The sequence below is a fragment of the Callospermophilus lateralis genome (assembly GCF_048772815.1).
Source record: "Callospermophilus lateralis isolate mCalLat2 chromosome X unlocalized genomic scaffold, mCalLat2.hap1 SUPER_X_unloc_1, whole genome shotgun sequence".
Lineage (NCBI taxonomy): Eukaryota > Metazoa > Chordata > Mammalia > Rodentia > Sciuridae > Callospermophilus > Callospermophilus lateralis.
The window spans coordinates 36556-48189 of NW_027510162.1; the positions used below are offsets into that span (position 1 = coordinate 36556).

The following is an 11634-nucleotide window of genomic DNA, read 5'->3' on the forward strand; positions in this document are numbered from 1 at the left end:
TTTAGCCACAGTAGCTAGTGACTGCATTGGTCACAGCTACACAACTGTGACCTAGAGCTACCTACCATGAACTAGGCTCACTGGATTATTCTGCTAAACCTCAAAATAACACCTCAGTTATTATAATCACCTGACCTGTGAGAGAACCAAGGATCTGGTGTCCAAATTGGCAGCAATGCCTTGAGTGGAATGGGTTTACTGCCTAGGCTGACTACAATGGAACCCAGGTCCACCACATAGAGTGTCTCATCCCCATAAATCCAAACAGAAATTGCAACAAAACCTCAATGGAGTTTTACTCAACCATAAAGAATGAAATTATAGCATTCGCTGGTAAACTTCTGGAACTAGAGAACATCACGCTAAGTGAAATAAGCCAGACTTAGAAAGCAAGGGTCAAATGTTTTATCTCATATGCAGAAGGTAGACCAAAATAAGATAAGGGGCGGGGAGTGAGGGAAATTCTATGAAAACAGAAGGGAGATCAGTGGAGCAAAGAGGACTGAGGGGGAAGCAAAAGGGATGGGAAAGGAGAACTGTGGGAAGGAACTGGCCAAACTATGCTATGTACATATAGAAAGTTAATTTCACCTTTATGTATATCTATAACACACTTTTAAAAACTTTTGAAAATTCCTTAGGCATCTTACTGACACCGATAAAAGTCCCTAGGCCCATGTCAGAGCTTTCCTCTCCCAAGTTGCCTCTTCATGAATTCAGTCCCCAGATTCCACCTCTTTCCTCAAAAATCATGAATGGAAAGTTTAGATTGGGTGCCCTTATGTTAAAGAGGAAATTGAGATTTTAAAAGCAACAATGAGGAAAAGATCAAAAATGGCACTTCTGCAGCGTTTTAGAGACACATTGTTTCCCTTTCCTAGGAGGGGTGAAATTTTATTGGAGATGACTCCTTTCTGTTAGTGTAATTCACCTGAAGGAGCTCTTTCTCACCTCCTTTGCTTTGGCTGCAAGGACAGTCAGAAAAGCTGTACCACAGGTAGGGGCTGCCCAGAGTTGGCCCAGCCAGTGTGGCAATTTCACTGTGACCTGTAGTGGAAATTTCCTAGAAGAGCTCACTTAACTATCCCCGGGGGGGAAAAAAAAGGCAGAATAAATGAAGTTATCTGGGGGAGGAAAAGTCAATACACATAGAGTTAGAGATTATAACAAAGTATTTTATTTGTAGAGTGCTTGTCTACCATGGGTGGGGTAGGTCTTTAGTTCCATCCTAAATTCTGGAAAAAAGGAAAGAAAAAACAAGACTTATCATGTAATAAAGGTATTCTTTTATTTCTAATTATCAAAAATTATTTTAATCAGTTATTTATATTCCATTTATCAATTAGCTTTTCATTATCTATAATTATTTTCATAGTGTTTTTGCCATTTTGTGCATTATGTTGATACATTTCTTTACATTTATTCAATTTATTTTCAGCATGTTGGTCAAATTGTTAGATTTCCCCTTACAATTTAAAACCTTGGGCTGGGGGTATCACTCAGTTGGTAGAGTGCTTACCTCAGACACATAGGCCCTGGTTCAATTCCTAACACCACCAAAAAAAAAAAAAAACTTTTAAACTTATTTTCTTAAGAGAATATCATGTAGCTTCAAGCGCTGATTTTTGAAGTGCTCCCCCTTCTAGGTCCTTACACTATCTCCTTGAAAACGAAGTAGAAATATTTCTAATATTGTCCATCTTTAGAAATATTTACAATGTATAAGAATGAAAAATTTGGACCATGCATATTATAGAAGAAGAGTTCTTTAAAATTTTTCATTTCTTACATGATAATTTATTTCAGGGATTTTTGGTTCTGTTTTGTTTTCTTCCTGGAGATGCTAGAGATTAAATCTAAGGCCTCATGCTTGCTAGGCAAACACTCTACCACTGAGCTACATTCCTTAGCCCTGGCTGTTTACAATTTCTAAGAAATTATTCATTTTCATATAAGGTATTCCAATATTCTCATGGACTTTCTGAAATATTTCCTATATAATGTGTACATTTGTTGCTATGTTCTCTTTGTTTTCTAGTGTATATATTAATTTTTCTCATTTTCCATTAAACTTGCCAGAGGTTTATCTATGTTGCAGTTTAATCAAAGAACAAGATTATGGATCTAATTTTCAATTCTGTTCTGTTTTCTAATTCATCATCTTATACGCATTTCTTAAGTCCTTACTTCTGTGGTCATTTCATTTCTTATTTTTCTAACTCTTGAGTTAGTAGGTTCATTTATCTTTTACTCCTTCTCAGTTAATAATTGCAATATGTAAGATTATAAATTTTCTTTGGTCTACTATTCTGGCCATATGACATAAGGCACATAGATGTAAAGTTATCTCATTCTTATTTTCTAAATAGTTTATAGTTACAATTTTGATTTTTTTCCTATATCTCAGTAATTTCCTAGAAAAGTGTTTCCTACTGGGAAAAAAAACTAGCAACAACAAAAATCCCTGCAGCCCATTCATAATATAGACTTTTATAGGTCCTGCCATATGAATGGAAAGACAAAAGCTCAAATGACAAATATGTGCTACCAATTACCTAATTTTGAATATGAAGATGCCATAAGTTACTTGTGACATGGAAAGAAGTAAAAATAAATTCATTGTTAAGTAACTTAAGGAGATTTCAATAAATAGATGAAAAACAGAACTTCCATCTCTGTTTTCTTGCTTCTCAACACACTATCTTAACTCTCTTTCTTTTTACAAAGCCCACATTTAGTGTCTGTTTTGATGTAGAATTTGTTTTTTCAGTACTGGGGACTGAACTCTGAGCCGCATGAATGCTAGGTAGGGGGGCTCTACCACTGAGCTACATACCCAGACCTTTTGAATTTTTAAAAAATATTTTTTGTAGTTGTAGATGGATACAATACTTTTATTTTATTTATTTATCTTTATTTGGTGCTGAAGATCAAACTCTGGGCCTCACATGTGCTAGGCTAGGGCTCTACCACTGAGCTATAACCCCAGCCCCAGTCCTTTTGAATTTTGAGACAGGGTTTCACTGAATTGCCCAGGCTGACCTTGAACTTGTGATCCTTCTGTCTCAGCCTCCAGAGTTGCTGGGATTACAAGAATGCACCTGGGGTGAAGTACAAATTTTAAGTATTAAATTTCCTGAGGATTTATATTTGTATAATTCATTTCATAAACTGTTTGTTTCAGCAATTTCACATGAGAGCCTAATAACTTATTAGTAACCATGGCAATCTTGACAAATGAGGCAGTTTCATTCTGAATATGCTATATTTACTTCTAAATGTTCTAGATAGCAGAAATTAAAAGTTTAGATTACCGTTGCCATGAACAACACAAAAGGTAACCCAGTATCCTGAGACAGGAAAAAGAAATTGATTTCTTTGTTTTTTATACTCCACAACACTATTGCAAAGCAGTTTCTAGGTACATAACTATTGATCTACTGCTCTGGGGTAAATAAAATATGAGATCACATGAAATAAGAACATTTGTGCTATTCTTTTGACTCACCTTTTAAAGTTCACCAGAGTTAAAAGCATGTGGGGATATGTAGGCTCCATTTACCTGTAATAAAACAAGAGGCAGGGAGGGCCAACGTCGCTTTTAAAGTTGACCCAAATTACTGTGTTTCATCATCACAAACAGCAATGATTTTAAGCTCTTTAGATCTCCAATTAGTAGTCAGATGTATGGGCTTTGAGAAACACACAAATGGACCAAATACAGTCTCTGCCATGTAGACACAATTTTGTAGGAGAAAAAATTAAATCATGTTGACATTAGATGTATGTACAAATATGAAAAAGATATTTTTGTCTATTGTGTGAAAATATTCTATATAAATGTAGTATTTTTCAGTCAGGGTGATTTTGTCCTCTGGAAGGCACTGGCAATGCCCAGAGACATTTCTGTCCATCACAAATAGCACTGAAGAGAGAACCAATGGGCATCAGATGAATGGAGACCAGGGATGCTGCTAAATTAACTTCAGAAACATCATTCAAGCCTGTATCTGCTAACTTTTTTTTTCTTGTTATAATTGGGTTAATGGAAATAACACATACAGGAAGGACAGAATATAAAAGAGAAACAAATTTGTGTGTGTGTGTGTGTGTGTGTGTGTGTGTGTAAAATTAAGCATACTATAAGAATGCAACGTTATTTGTTATATATGATATAATTAAAAATGAGCTCAATTATCTGTTTATTAAGAAGGCTAACAAGAAAGAATGATTTCCTGGTTATTGGAGCCCTGGACACATATGAACTGAGTAAATGCCAGCACATTGGAAACCCACCATCATAGAAAGAACTTCCTACCTTCCTATATTTCATTGTCCTTCTCCTGGTCATTTACACTGCTACTATTTCCACATTAAAATCTTCATTAGCACTTTAGTGTCAATGTAAGAGAATTCAAACTCCATGGTCTTAAGTTCTGAACCAACTTGGCTTTTCAGGTGCATGAACACTTAAGTACCCTCCCTCATACCCCTGAGCTGTTCTCCCAGCTAGTCACTGCAAGTTGATCATGTTCTACTTCTGTTTTTGCTTGTGTTTGTTTCACAGGATTGATTTCCTCAGTTTGAATCCTATGAGTTTCATTTATCTTTAAGCATATTAGCCATTATTTCAAGTCTATCTTATTATCATCTCCTTTGAGCAGCTTTTCTTTTGCCTTTCTTGTACAGTTTTATAACTGACTTGTCCAATCCACAAATTTTTTATTCTTCCAAATTCCCAGAGCATTTTGTTCACATTTGTATATGCATCTGTTGCCAATATGATTTACTTTTGTGTCCTACAAAAATTTAAGTTTCTAGATGGCAGAGATATTTAGTTCATTTTTGCATTTCTCATAGCCCGTGAATGTTTCACAGACTAAGGAAACTGAATTGACTAATATGAACCATAAAGTGGAATTCTAATAAACTTGAGTCTATGAGAGTAAAATACAGTACCTTGAAATACTTTGGCCTTTATTTTTTTTCATTCCTAGAGAGAAAAACAGTTTCTAGTATTTTTGATAAATAAGGAGTCCTGGGCTTTGGAATATTTTCATCTCTATCCCCCTACCTCATGCCATTTTTAAAATGAGAAAATCAACTACAATATTTGAAAAGCTCATCAAATTTTGTAGGTTAATCAACAGCCATATCCATTATGAACTTTGTCTTATTTTCCACAGGTTAACATTTTGTTTGTCAGAGAAAGTTAATCACTACTGCCTGCAAATAAAAATTAATTCAGACAAACTAGGTGAATGTAATTCTGCAAACTTAATATACCTAAGGTAGTAACTTAAAGGACAGTTGTTTAAACTGAATGTGTGAGAGTCTGTGTGACTAATCTTGACATGGAGACCAATATTTTATAATGAATCTCATGTAGTAAAAGCAAAATTTCACGAGCATTTTTCCTATGTTTCTGTTTCCACTGTTGCTCAGGTATGTTAAACAAAAATTATGTGACCTATTGTTTTGACTCAGCTCCTGCACTAGTCCCAAGAGTCCACACCAAACCAAAATGGAGTCAGTAATGTTAAATGCTGCAGGATCAAACTGAGACTTTAAGGAGGAAGATACATTGCCAAAACAGACCAGTTTTTCTTGAAAACAGGAAACCCCGCCTACTTAGGTCAACATATGTAAGAAGGAAGTCCTTCTGCTTCAACCTTATAAAAAAGTAAGCCAAAGGAATTTAATATTAATCAATCGGTATTTCTTCTCTTGTTATGTTTCCTTGTTTCTGACTTACAAAACATACTGTTCTCCTAATGCACACTGGGAGCTTTCATGATATTTTCTAGAAAAGAGGATGCCATGATTCATGAATCACTAATAAATGCAAATTAGATCTATAACTAAATCTGTAGTAATTTTGTCTCTGGATAGTTCTTGAGTTTTCTCCTGGTTTGGGCAAGTCATAATTTCTTTCTAGGCTAAAATTATTGCAGACATGCTCTATGGTATAGTATTATCCATCCTTAATATTCTATTTTACTGCCACCTGGAGGTCACCCAGTCTTAATACTGTCTATAGGTACTTCCCTTGCCAACCTCTACAGAGGTGGAGGAAGGTCATCTGGCCATGTAACTTTTAGGCTGTATGTTCTTATTTTCATAACAGAATTTTAAACTGCTCTAATTCTGGGGCTGGGGCTGTAGCTCAGTGACAGAGTGCTTGCCTAGCATGCGTGAGGCACTGGGTTCCATCCTCAGCACCAAATAAAAATAAATAAATAAAATAAAGGCATTCTGTCCATCTAAACTACCAAAAAAAAAAAAAAAAAAATTAAACTGCTCTAATTCTGATTGATACAAAAGATACAGGAATTAATCTCTCAGAGTTTCCACTCCAGGGTTTTAGAGCAAAAATGACCTGATTTTCATTAAAAGCTTCATCATGAGAAATGTAGACTGCATAAAAGATGTGCACACAAAACTGCCATTACTGAAATCAGAGATGCTAGATATGCTATTGCTTACAGACACTTACCCATCCTGTGCCCACAAAGATGTTATTAATCTGTTACAAGACTTTGTCCTTCTGAGCATGGACTCAGCTACAAAACTTCCCAACTCACTTATTCAGCCAGCCAATATGAATGGAAAAGATTTGACATGTGAGTGGAAACTGATTTGCCATCCAAAGGAAAAATGATCTAAATATCATCTAAATATCACCCTGAATTAAACCAGAACATTGGGGATTTGAGTACTTAGTTAAAATGGAAAGTTTACATGTTCATAAAATTAATTTAATGTATTATGTTTTGTGATCGTGACAACAGTTTACATACAGAGGATCTTTGGGTAACTCCATAGGATACATATTTCTCACTTAACTAACAGCATGATAATAGTGAGGAATTGGCATGTCCCTCAGGACTAAAAAGCTTAAGAAAAATTGTGTTTCTCAAAAACAAAATCCCAACTGTTTTTTATGAACACCATAAAACCTTCAAATTTTTGTTATCCCCACCTTCTATATCCGAGGGTATGTAATTGACTGCTTTATTTATTCTTCCTCAATGAGTTACCCCTCTGGTTCTTTGAACTATTTCTCTATACAATGTTGTTTAAATTTTGGTAAATTGCTTCAAATAATTTGTAGCCAAAGGTGAATATAACTATGTTATAAAAATCAAGGCAGTAACAGAGTGTACTTGGTCCTATTTCATGTGAGTTTATTTTTTCAGGCAATAAATGATTGGCATTTGAAACATTTTCTACAAATGGGAGTTCTCAGGGTCAAGGTATACATAAGAAAAATATTTTGTTGAAAACTGCTGTTTACTCTGTGCTACTTTTAGCTCAGCATTGTTAATCCCCTCCCTACTATCTTCACAGCAGAAGTGGAAGGAAGGTGAACAGAGAAAGGAACTCATACTTCATATCTGATCATAAAATGTTGACTGCTGGATGTCAAAATAGGAAACAAGATCTTGACTGCTGCCATATGTTGAATTATATGTAGCCAATCTTACTACCACAGAGGGAAAAACTACAGCCCTCTACACAAGTTAAAAAGGGCATATTTTCAGTGAGGATTTATTGAGAAGTTGTGTAAGGGGTTGTCATAAGTACTTTGAAAGTGGTTTCCTTTGTTTTCTGCCCCCAAATACTGCTGCTAGTTCAATCAACAGACCAGCACTTACCAGATCCTTTACTACCAATCAATCCCCTTACTACACCATTTTTAACTTTCTCTTTATTTCCTGCCCTATCCAAACCCAAGTTGGGGGAACTTTTGCCTGTAAGCTCCTTGGGATATAGCTTATTTGTACTGGAATATAATACTGGATGAATCCTCTTGAATGAATGCATGAAAGGTGAATAGAAAATGTCCTTCCTGCAGGAACTTCTTCAGAAATTTCTGGGCAGAAAAAAAAAAATTAGAGCTGATAGTGACCTCCTCGCTTTTTTCTTGTAGACCCCAGAATAGTAAACAGAGGAAATACAAGAGTAATCTCTGAGAGGACAGCAAGCAGAATTTTAAGTGTGCTGGTGTCTCAACAGGCCCTAAACACCATGAAGGAACAAGGAGCAGAGGGAGAGTGTGCTCATGCCACACACACACACATCTGCCTAGTATTTCAAGGGTGCTGAGGGGTGGAAAGGACACAGTTTCAGATGGCTCCCTTGGGGGGGGGGGGCTAGAGGACATGAAACCTAGCTGGAAGGAACAGGGTTTTATCACTGGTTTAACAGTTCTGCTTCCTACCTGGTTTCTGTTCATTAAGAGGTAGTATTTAAAATGCTGAGAAAAACGTGAACAAAGTCGATTTTTAGAGGAAGATCAGAGAATCGTGGGCTCATTTCACGCTATAAATGCCACCGGTGTCCAACCCTGGGCAGGACAATTTTCTAAAGAGACCTGCCTTCCTTCTTGTAGCGGGACCTAGTCCTGGCGGGAGAGGTGTCACTACAATGGAACTCAAAGTGGATGGCCTGGGAACACAGTGACAAGCGAGGATTAAGGCATGCAAATACGCATGCGCGGGATGGGAGTGACTACTATGAGTCCAAGATTGTGGCGAGTAGCCTGGGAAGACTGCTAGGATTGGCCAGGACGGAGGAGTGTAGCAAGAGGTAAGGGATATGACAGGAAACCGGGGCCCTAGCCTCGTCAACGACGAAGGTAGGGGCCTGGGCACTGAGGAGCACAGGTCCCCAATTCCTAGAGGAAGAGCCGAAGCCCGGGCGAATCGCCGCGGCGAGACCTGAACGAGAATATGGCCTGTGGGGGCAAGGGAGGGGCTTCGGGTGGGCAAGATGGACGTGACCGGGTGGTCAGGAGGATGTAAAAGACCTTATGCTCAGTTACGTGGACTGGACGCGGTGTGGGGGCCTGGTCACGGATGGAGGTGGGCAACGGAGTAGCGCGAGGGAGGGTCGGGCACAGGACCGGAAGAGGGGCCTGAGTAGGGGCCTGAAGTAGGTGGGACGCACGTATGTGCCCTGAGCTTGGGCAGAGTCCGGCCGTGGCCTTCCTCCTCTTGCACGTAATAAGAACAGTGGCCCCTACGGAAGACGGTGGCGTGGTCGCGGCGAGAGTCCGGTGGTTGGTATAGACGGTACCCACCCGTCTACACTAACAAGGAAAGGAGTCTAGAGCGGAGAGCATAGTGTTCATAGAGGCGGGGGTTGGAAGGACGGGGGCGTGGCTTGGCGAATGTCCTTTCCGGCGTGAGGGGCGTGGTGAGGTGCGAGAGAGCGTAGCCAAGATGGCGGAGCCCATGAACCTCGGCCTCTTAGAGCGAACGACAAAGTTCCGGTCCTTTAGGGTCGTGTGACAGTTCGTAGCGTGACCCACAATGGGGGCATGGTATGCCACAGAGTACAGGGACCACACGGTGTCTCCACACTCATGATCACCCTCCACGAATGGGCCCGGAGCCTAGGAACATGTTGGTCCAGCGTGTATGTTCAGGTTCTTGGAGGGGCTTCTCTTAAGAAGGGCGGGAGAGCGGCGGCGGGGATAGCTCCTTTTCCTTGTTAGCTCAGTTTCTCCCTTGTAAGGATCACCAGACACTCTTTCAGGAAGCCGCTCATTTAAACGTAGAGCAGTTGTCCCAGTGACTGGCAAATAAAGAAATTGCAGTTCCAGAAACCGCGACACACGGAGTTGGGATTTCTTGGATCTGCATTATTGAGTTTGTCCCCGACTGTGCCAGGGGCAAAGGACAGACTCACAGCTATTGGCAGTGTAGAGGATCACCAGCACAGTTGTGTCTTGTGGATAAATCTGAGCTTTCTGCACTCTTCAGTTCCTCCTCCTGCCCTTTTTCTCTCGAGTGGTACCCCAGAGCTGGAGGAGAATAATCTCCAAAATACAAATATTGGTGTCTGGGATTCTCCTTCAGCGTTAAGTGCTTCTGTCTGAGGCTGCTGCTAGCTGGTTAGTGTCAATATTGTAATTACCCCCCCATTTATTTTTGCTGGAAAAGCTTGAGAAATAGGTGAAGTTAATAAAGATCTGTAAACCTTACTTGGGATAGAATTTGTTTGGTGTCAGCCACTGAAAATCACAGTGTTATCTGGTTTTCCTACTTCCTTTACAGGAATTCTGCCCATTTCCACTCTGCTCTTTAAAATCTTGCTAGAGTTTGGAGGACAGTCAGAAATCTCTGTTGAGAAAGGCAGCCTTATCCACCTCTCAGAGAAGTCATGTTGCAGCATGTATGGTAATTCACGGTGAGCCAAGTACCTGGGCTGGAGTTCACCAAAAGGACAAAAGGAACAAGTGTACAGTTCTCTGTACCAGTACACCCCTCTGTGTTTTCCCTGAAGTCAGGCAAAAGACTGCTGTTGTTTACAGTTGAAATGAAGTAAGACTGAGATAATTGGAGTGAAAGTGAATATTAGGGAAATGATGGACAGAGGGAAGTGCATTCCATTTCATTAGCAGTGCCAGGACAGTTAGTTGCAATATACAAATCAAGTATAAGGACTCTATTTTGAAACCTTTAGCAACTCTAGATTGGGATCTTGCCCTCAGCGAAGAAGTGGGTAGGAGGCAGAAGTTAAGCTTTCTTGAATAACAACAAAATCTCTTAAGTTAGGTTTGGAGGAATTGCAAAAGGCTGGCTTCCTTCCAAAATCATTTTGATGACAAGGAATTGTTCAATATAATCATAATCATTTACCAGTACTTTTGCTGTCCTTTCCATAATTACAAATGGTTTAATCAGACAGTACAATCTGTGTGGCACTTATTCAATACATAATTTATGATTGCTTTTAACCACTTAGAATATTTTTTCACACACTTCTAAATCTGCAAAACAGTTGGTAAGGAGTGTGTTAGAAAAATCCAAGGCATGAATAATCAGTGGTAGCAAAGGACATGTGGCACAGAAAAGCTAGCTCTCATGAGGCCCATCCAGCCAAAATTGATCACTTTTCAAATAGATCATTGGATATATAAGTAATTTATTATATTATTCCCACTATATTTATATACATTTGATGTTTTTCCTAATGGGGGGTAATAGGCACAATTGGATTCAATATTCAGATCATTTGTGGCCTATTGCTTTTTATATCTGCTCAATGAATTCAGGTGATGAACACACTCAAAAACCCAGTTCTTTCTGGGCACAGTGGCACACACCTGTAATCCCAGCGATTTGGGAGGCTGAGGCAGGAGAGTTGCAAGTTCAAGCCAGCCTCAGCAACTTAGGGAGGGCCTTAGAAACCCTGCCTCAAAATTTTTAAAAGTGTTGGGGATATGGCTCAATGGTTAAGCACCCCTGGGTCAATCTCCAGTACCAAAAAAAATGTTCTTACCTGGTTTAAGGTACTACCGTGATGGTGAATTGAAATTTTATTCCCAAGCCATACTTTTTTTTTATTAGTGCATTGTAATTACACATAATAGTAGGATTCTTTATACTGTATTTGTACATATACATAATATTTTGGTCTATCACATTCCCCAGTGCCTTCCCATCCCCTCTCTTCCTTCCTGCCCAGATCCACTTGCTCTACTGATCTCCCTTCTATTATAGTTATTTTTAGTGCAGTATAATTATGTATATATAGAACTCATTGTGATTTGTTTTTGCAAGGACAAGCCTGACTCAAGTTTTATATGGCTTAAACAAGGTAAGTTCTATCTTAGCCCTTTTG

The 11634-nt window shown here is 38.9% G+C and overlaps 1 long non-coding RNA gene across 1 annotated transcript; it reads right to left on the reverse strand.

Annotated features, from left to right (window-relative positions):
- Positions 1 to 1519: 1519 nt before the first annotated feature.
- Positions 1520 to 9131, reverse strand: LOC143639891 (uncharacterized). The gene is made up of 4 exons (XR_013154814.1): positions 8953 to 9131; positions 3509 to 3562; positions 3043 to 3101; positions 1520 to 1547 (listed from the first exon to the last, which is right to left on the reverse strand). It is a non-coding gene; the product is annotated as an uncharacterized LOC143639891 (long non-coding RNA).
- Between the last annotated feature and the right edge of the window lie 2503 nt (positions 9132 to 11634).